Here is an 8,102-nt window from a genome sequence, read left to right on the forward strand (position 1 = left end):
GCATGCGGTACATACCTTCCCTCAGTCCGCACTAATGTGAACCTAGCCCTAAATTTTATAGACATAAACAAACCAATAACTATTTAGAAGTAAATATCAAACAACAAAGCTCAGTCACCAAGACGCGAGCTCAATGTAACAGTCCATTAAACTCTTTAACCACACTGTGGGGTATTGTCGCCCATAGTGGGCGACAATACCCCATAAAAAGATAGTCGCGACAAAGGGAAGTTTGAGCATTTTTGAAGCTTCAAGCTTTAAGCTACAAATCGTTCAAATATGAATGCAGCCTTACAGTAGCCAATCAAAAGGTGAAAAGGCAACTAGCTGAGCTGCCTAGCAACAGTTGATAACCGAAATCCTGCCTGGATACAGCAAAAGGGGTACCTGAAGCAGACAAAGGGAGAGGCAAGAAACTGCCCAATACAGAGACCCTAACTACTTAACATCCACCCTATAGCAGTTTTACTGCTACAGGGTGGAATTCCTGTGCAAAATCACACATATATATATATAGATATATATATATATATGTGATTTTACACTTCCATCACACGGGTGTGCACACAATGCTGGAGGATCCCTTCTGCTGTGAACAAACCGATCTACAAGCCTTGGCGAGCAGTTGCTTGCCGGCACCTGCAGATCGTTGGTCAGGGAGGAAGAACAGAGCTGTATCGACAGTATGTTTACATAGATACAGTTCTGTTGTGACAGGGGGGGAGCCATGAATCGTGGATCTCTGCAGAGCTGAGAACATGATCCACCACTTCCCCTTATAAAAGCACCACCTAGTGTACACCAAGCACATAGCTAGGCACACACTTAACCCTTTGATCACCCTAAATGTTAACCCCTACCCAACCAGTGTCATTAGTACAGAGATTAGTGTATATTTTTAGCACTGGTCACTGTATTACTGTCACTGGTTCCCACAAAGTGTAAAAATGTCCACCGCAAAATCGCAGTCCTGCTATAATCCGCTGATCGCTGCCAATTTAATTAAAAAAAATGAAATAAATAAATGCCAGTATATGTACCATAGTTTGTGGACGCTATAACTTGTGCGCAAACAAATCACTATACAATTATTGGGATTGTTTTTACCAAAAATATGTAGCAGGTTACTATTTAGGCTACATTTTTAAAGAAATTTGATTTTTAAAATTTTTTTATTGGATATGTTTCATAGCAGAAAATGAAAGATTTTTTTTTTTCAAAATTGTTAGTCTTTTTTTGTTTATAGTAAAAAAAAAGTAAAAAACAAAGATGTGATCAAATACCACCAAAAGAAAGCTCTATTTGTCAGAAAAAAAGATGGAAATTTCATTTGGTTACAGTGTTACATGACCGCACAATTGTCAGTGCAAATCCAAAGGCCTTTCATTCAGCAAAATATCTGCAATTGTTTTATATGTATTTCCAACCCCGCACCTGCAGTCCTGGAAGACAATTGCAACAGTTTTGAAGTCATCTGCTTTAAATACAATATTTCCTTCAACAGCTTGTACATATACTGCGGACAGGTGGCTCGTATGGGCACAGTAATGTACCTAGGATTGTTTCCTCGCCCCTTTACCCACTTCCCCACCACCCTACAGCAGAAATACTGCTATAGGGCGGCAGGGCTGCGCAAAATCACGTATGTATATTTGATTTGCATTTCAGGGTAGGGGGGGCGCACACACGTGCCGCCCTACCCGCACCGCCATTGGCGTCTAGAAATGGCAATCACTGGGTCCCAGCTGGAGATTCCCCGCCAGCACCCGGCGATCACCGAGTAACACTGACAGGGGAGAGACCTGTATGTAAACAACACAGGTCTCTCTCCTGCCAGCAGTAACATGCTGCTGTGTATTTATCTGCACATCAGAGATACACAGCAGCATGTTTTTCAAGTAAAACACACACAGCACATTATATTAAACAGCACACAGTTAACCCTTTGATTGCCAAAAAGTTAACCCCTTCCTGCCCAGTGTAATTAGTACAGTGTCAGTGCTTTTTATTAGCACTGATCACTGTATTGGTGTCACTGGGGATGTCATTGACACCAAGTCAGTTCCCCCCCCAGTGTCAGAATGCCTGCCGCAGTCCTGCAGTCCTGCTGTAAGTCGCTGATCGCCACCTTTAATAGTTAAAAAAAATAATTGCAGTATCTATAACGCCATTTGTAAATGCTATAACCTGTCACTGGGGATGTCAGTAGCACTTAGTTCCCCCCAGTGTCAGAATGCCCGCCACAGTCCCACTATAAGTTAATGATCACCACCATTGCTATTATTTAAAAAAAAAAGTATATCTACTGCCATTTGTAGATGCTATAACTTTCACATAAACCAATGAATTTATATGTATTGGGATTTTTTTTAGCAAAGACATGTAGCAGAATACATTTTGGCCTAAATTTATGAAGAAATTTTATTTTACAAATTTATTTACTGGATAAGTTTTATAGCAAAAAGTAAAAAATATAGCTTTTTTTTCCTAAATTGTCGGTCTTTTTTTGTTTATAGAGCAAAAAATAAAAAAAACTCAGAGGTGATCCACCACCAAAAGAAATCTCTATTTGTGGGGGAAAAAATTATATAAACTTAATGTATGTACAGCATTGCATGACCGCGCAATTGTGAGTTAAAGTAACGCAGCGCTGTATCGCAAAAAATGGCCTGGTCAGGAAGGGGGGTAAATCCTCTGGAGCGCAAGTGGCATCTAAAACAAGCCTTAGCCAGCTTTTATACTGCTGCAGTGCATTTTTCCCTTACCATGGGTGCAGTGCAGTTTACCTGCGTGTATAGAGCGAGTTGGTTGCATTTTTCCATAGCGTTATATTGTGTCCTGCGTGTTTGGTGCACTTTTTGAAAGCCCAACAAAACTCCTGCATGCTGGATCTTTAAGAGTCCCTTGAAAGAGTCCATCTAGACCCTAGACGAGATGATTGGGATTGCTGTATCCTTCAGAAAGAAGCTAGATGGATACACAATTTGGCTGCCACACAGTCCCCTGGTTTGAATGATTCCTTGAGCTTTAAACCATTTTTACCTTAGATTATTTGTTCTTTTTTGTTTTTGTTTTTTTTTCTCAGCCATTATATATATATATATATATATATATATATATATATATATATTTTTTTTTTTTTTTTTTTTTATTTATTTATTTATTTGTATTTTTTGTACTTATTTGGAACTACATGTATTGTTATTTGATGTATTGTTATTTTGACTCTACTAATATGTATTTATGATATGTACAACTATTGTGGTTATCAACCGTTTTTCTTTTCCCCTTTTTTTTCCTTTTCCATTGCTAGATGTCAATCACAATTAATATATGAGGAGGGCTATTGAGAAACCATGAATATTCTTTAAAATCCCATGTGGTTTATTTTTTGCTTTGGATCCGAGCGGTTGGTGTTCTTTGGTTGTTTTTTGGCCTCAGAGGTAGACGGTGTTGTCGGACGATCTATTTTGTCTTTCCTGATGGACCCTTTAAATATGGTTGCTGGCCATGTGACGTCGGACATGGCGATGTCAGATGTGATGACGTCAGATGCCGTGACATCATGCATGTACTTTGATGCCGCGGTTGCGCATGCGCCCTATGACCAGAACTCTGGCAATTGGTGCTTTTTTTGTCTGGTATATAAGGCTGATAGTAGAGGCAGAGAATCAATGGCTATGCCTCTGGAGAGGACAATTATTCTCACTGATACCCAATATATTTGCTCAACTGTTTTGGCCAGGGATTACTTTTGGTCATGGTATGTATACTATTGATGTTTATATACATATGTATATTTTTTCCCTTTTGGGAAATTTGGAACAGTATTTGTAATGCTTTGGAGTAAATGAGTTTGGGAATGACTGTTTGATATTTACCCAGCCCATATTTTTCTTATACATAGAATACCTTTTGTCCTGAAGTAATAGTCTGGGTGTGTATAACCAGCTTTGGGAGTAGTAGTGTAGTTTGTAAGTTTTGGAACACAATAAACACTTGGATGTTTTGACTTTTTCAGCTTTAAATATGGATGTGTGGTTTTGTCACCTTTGCACCTCTGATTGAGGAACCCCTCCCTCTTGGATCCTATGTTCATAGTTCCTACTGGCTTTCTATCTGCTAATGTCATTGTTATAAATGTCATTTTTCTTTAGTATGCTGTATGCTTATTTTTGGCCTTGTTTATATAATTTTAGAATCATATGTTTTATCTCCCTGAGGAAGTGGGCTATTGTCCCACAAAACACGTCGGAGAAAGAATGGAAGTACTACTTTGGAGCAAATATGTCAACTATGGTTCTGATGTTATCCAAGGTTATGCTTTGTAATATTATGTATTAAGCCTGTTTGTTATAAGTCATACATGTTTTTTATGATGAGCTTTGTGATTGCTCAAATATCCATTACCACAACTGTGGTTTTAACCTTGTTAAATAAGTTGTATCTTTTATATTTTTGAGTATATTTTCATTTTGGTGTGGGAAAGTGCAGCTAACAAGCGGGTAGGCTGTGCTACACCTGCTGTGTGGGAAAACACACCACAGCAGTGTATAAGCAGGCTTAATTATTATTAACAAGGGGTGTTGAGGGCTCACAGTCCCATAGGGCCACGGCAAAGTACTTGTGGCCCTAACAATCTAAAAAGGAGAAGTAAAACTGAAAATTCTGGGAAATAAACAGAGCTGGTTCTAAATAGTCTCTGTGTTGTGCAAGCGTTTAGAGGAATACGAAACCTCTCACCTGTTTTTAAGTGGCAGGACACTGCTTTATTCTTATTGAAAATTCCTTGGAAAATCCAGACCTTACCAAGGCAGTGTACACTCCATGCACAACATCAAACTGTTCACTTGCTTTTTTTTTTTACTTCCCCTTCCCTAATTTCCCAATAATTTAAATTAGACAAACTGCTAAGTGCGCAGTCTCTACCCCATTGTGTGTGTGGGTGTTTGAACAAACCACAGCATCACCCACACACTGAAAGTATTTCCAGCAATACATCAAAATTTGGCTGGTTCAACAGGGACAGGCCAAATTTCAGTACAATTATGGGAATAGTGGTTGTACAGAAGTCAATCTACAGATTGACTTATGTTTAACCAGCCTATCAGATAAATGCTTCTTGATCAGGGCCATAGTAGGTTCAATTTGATTATCAAAACTCAAATATTATTGGCAAAAAAAACAACGGTCATGTTGAAATCTTTTTTATGAACAAAAAATTTTGTGAAGCATGAGTCGTGGAATCAATTAGGAAAAACTGTAAAAATTGTAATGAGCGTGTGTTCTGTCTCTCCAATCTAAGCATTGATAGTGTGATCTCTGTAACTTACAGTTGTGATGAGATAGTGATAACTTCAACCTCAGTTGGATACCACAGTCAGTGACTCAATCGATAAGACATCTTGTAGATCTTGTGAAGTTTATTCCATAAACTGAGAGAATCTTACAACAATGAACATTCGATAGGTCAAAAGATCATAATGTGATCTACTTCATGACATGAGGCTAGAGCTGCAATGCATTTCTGGGAAAGGGGGAGGGCTATCTATACAACATTAACTAAACCAAAGGAAAGGGAGGAGCAGAAACAAAATATAGAAACACTTAAAGGCATATGACAGTCAATATGACAGTCATGTGAAACATGACAGTGAGCCTGTAAAACTTTACCCCAGAAACATAACAATAATCATTCTTCTGAAAGTTAGTTTGGCATAATTATCCATAAATAGGAATATATTCACAATTATTGAAATTGTTTTTTTTTTTGTAATCATATTTATTGAAATTGTTTTAAAGCGGTAATAAAGTCTGCTTCATGACTCATACCTACAGGTAAGCCTATAATAAACCTTACCTGTAGGTGCATTAAATATCTCATATCCATAATGGTCTTGAAAATTTTTTATTGGTAATTATTACTACAGAATTGTGGATGTATTCAAGTATGCCGTCCATTCAGAGCACAGTGCACATGCACCAGTAATGTCACCAGCCTCTACAAACAGAAGCTCCGTGCCAAAGATATAATTAATAATTATCCAGCTGCAGTCACTAAACTCACTGTGGAGTGTGTAAAGAAACAACTATGTATAACTGCTCTCAATATATTAAGTGTTAAACTACCTAAAACAAGAAAAAGTGTTAAAATAATACCACAGCATATAAAATGTATCAACAAAATATTCACTTTTTTAAAATATTGTGCAGCTCAGTTCACAAACAATGTGTCCATAACAATTATTCCTAAATCCAAATAAACAACCAGCCCTTAATGTCCACCATCAAGTGCAATATGTGGAAAAAAATTATATATATATATATATACATTTGTTTACACAAAGGTGTGGTGTCCTTCACCTTTTCAAGTAAATGCATCACCTCTTTCAACACAACTTAACCACTTGACAACCGGGCTATAGCCGAATGACGGCTACAGCGCAGTTGTCCAGTTCTGGGAGAGTGTCATATGACATCCTTCCACAACGCACCCTCCCGCGTGCCCCCAGCGGGATCAGGGATTGGGGATCGGTCGCTGGATCAGGGTCGAATATGAATACATTACTGGGTGGGCTGCACTCACCCAGGGGGATAGGGGAATTATTTGTCCTGCAGTGCACAGATGTAAGCAAATGTTAACAAATCTTTTATTTGCTTTGCATTTCCACAGTAAATTGTCCTTTAAGAATACATTTTAAATGCTTTGAGCCCTATAGTAATAAATGGTAAAAAAGAAAAAAAATGCATTGTACAGTGCATCCAGAAAGTATTCACAGCACTTAACTTTTGCCACATTTTGTTATGTTACAGCCTTATTCCAAAATGGATTAAATTCATTTTTTTCCCTCAACATTCTACAAACAATACCCCATAATGACAACCTGAAAGAAGTTCATTTTGAAATCTTTGCAATTTATTAAAAATAAAAAAAAACAAAAAAAACACATGTACACCTTTGCCATGACACTCAAAATTGAGCTCTTGTGCATCCTGTTCCCACTAATCATCCTTGAGATGTTTCCACAACTTGATTGGAGTCCACCTGAGGGGAATTCAGTTGATTGGACAAGATTAGGAAATGCATAAACCTATCTTTATAAGGTCCACAGTAACAGTGCATGCCACAGCACAAACCAAGCCATGACGTCCAAGGAATTGTTCGTAGACTACCGAGACAGGATTGTATCAAGTCACAGATCTGTGGAAGGCTACAGAAAAATGTCTACAGCATTGATGGTCCCAATGAGCATAGTGGCCTCCATCATCCGTAAATGGAAGAAGTTTGGAACCACCAGGAATACTCTTAGAGCGGGCCGCCCGGCCAAAATGAGCAATCGAAGGAGAAGGGCCTTAGCCAGGGAGGTAATCAAGCACCCAACGGTCACTCTGAAAGAGCTCCAGCGTTTCTCTGTGGAGAGAGGAGAACCTTCCAGAAGAACAACCATCTCTGCAGCACTCCACCAATCAGGTCTGCATGGTAAAGTGGCCAAACAGAAGCCACTCCTCAGTAAAAGGCAAATGGCAGCCCGCCTGGAGTTTGCCAAAAAGGCACCTGAGGGACTCTCCGACCAAGAGAAACAAAACTCTCCGGTCTGATGAAACAAAGATTGAACTCTTTGTCCTGAATGCCAAGCACCATGTCTGGAGGAAACCAGGCATCGCTCACCACCTGGCCAATACCATCCCTACAGTGAAGCATGGTGGTGGCAGCATCATGCTGTGGGGATGTTTTTCAGTGGCAGGAATTGGGAGACTAGTCAGGATCGAAGGAAAGATGAATGCAGCAATGTACACAGAAACATCCTTAATGAAAACCTGTTCCAGAGCACTCTGGACCTTAGACTGGGGCGACGGTTCATCTTTCAACAGGACAACGACCCTAAGCACACAGCCCACATAACAAAGGAATGGCTACGGGCCAACTCTGTGAATGTCCTGGAGTGGCAGAGCCAGAGCCCAGACTTGAACCCGATTGAACATCTCTGGAGAGATCTGAAAATGGCTGTGCACCGTTTCTTCCCATCCAACCTGATGGTGCTTGAGAGGTACTGCAAGAACAATGGGAGAAATTGCCCAAAAATATGTGTGCCAAGCTTATA

Source organism: Staurois parvus, unplaced genomic scaffold (genome assembly GCF_062004578.1).
Source record: "Staurois parvus isolate SC_StPar_1 unplaced genomic scaffold, SC_StPar_1.0 ptg000679l, whole genome shotgun sequence".
NCBI classification, from domain to species: Eukaryota; Metazoa; Chordata; class Amphibia; order Anura; family Ranidae; genus Staurois; species Staurois parvus.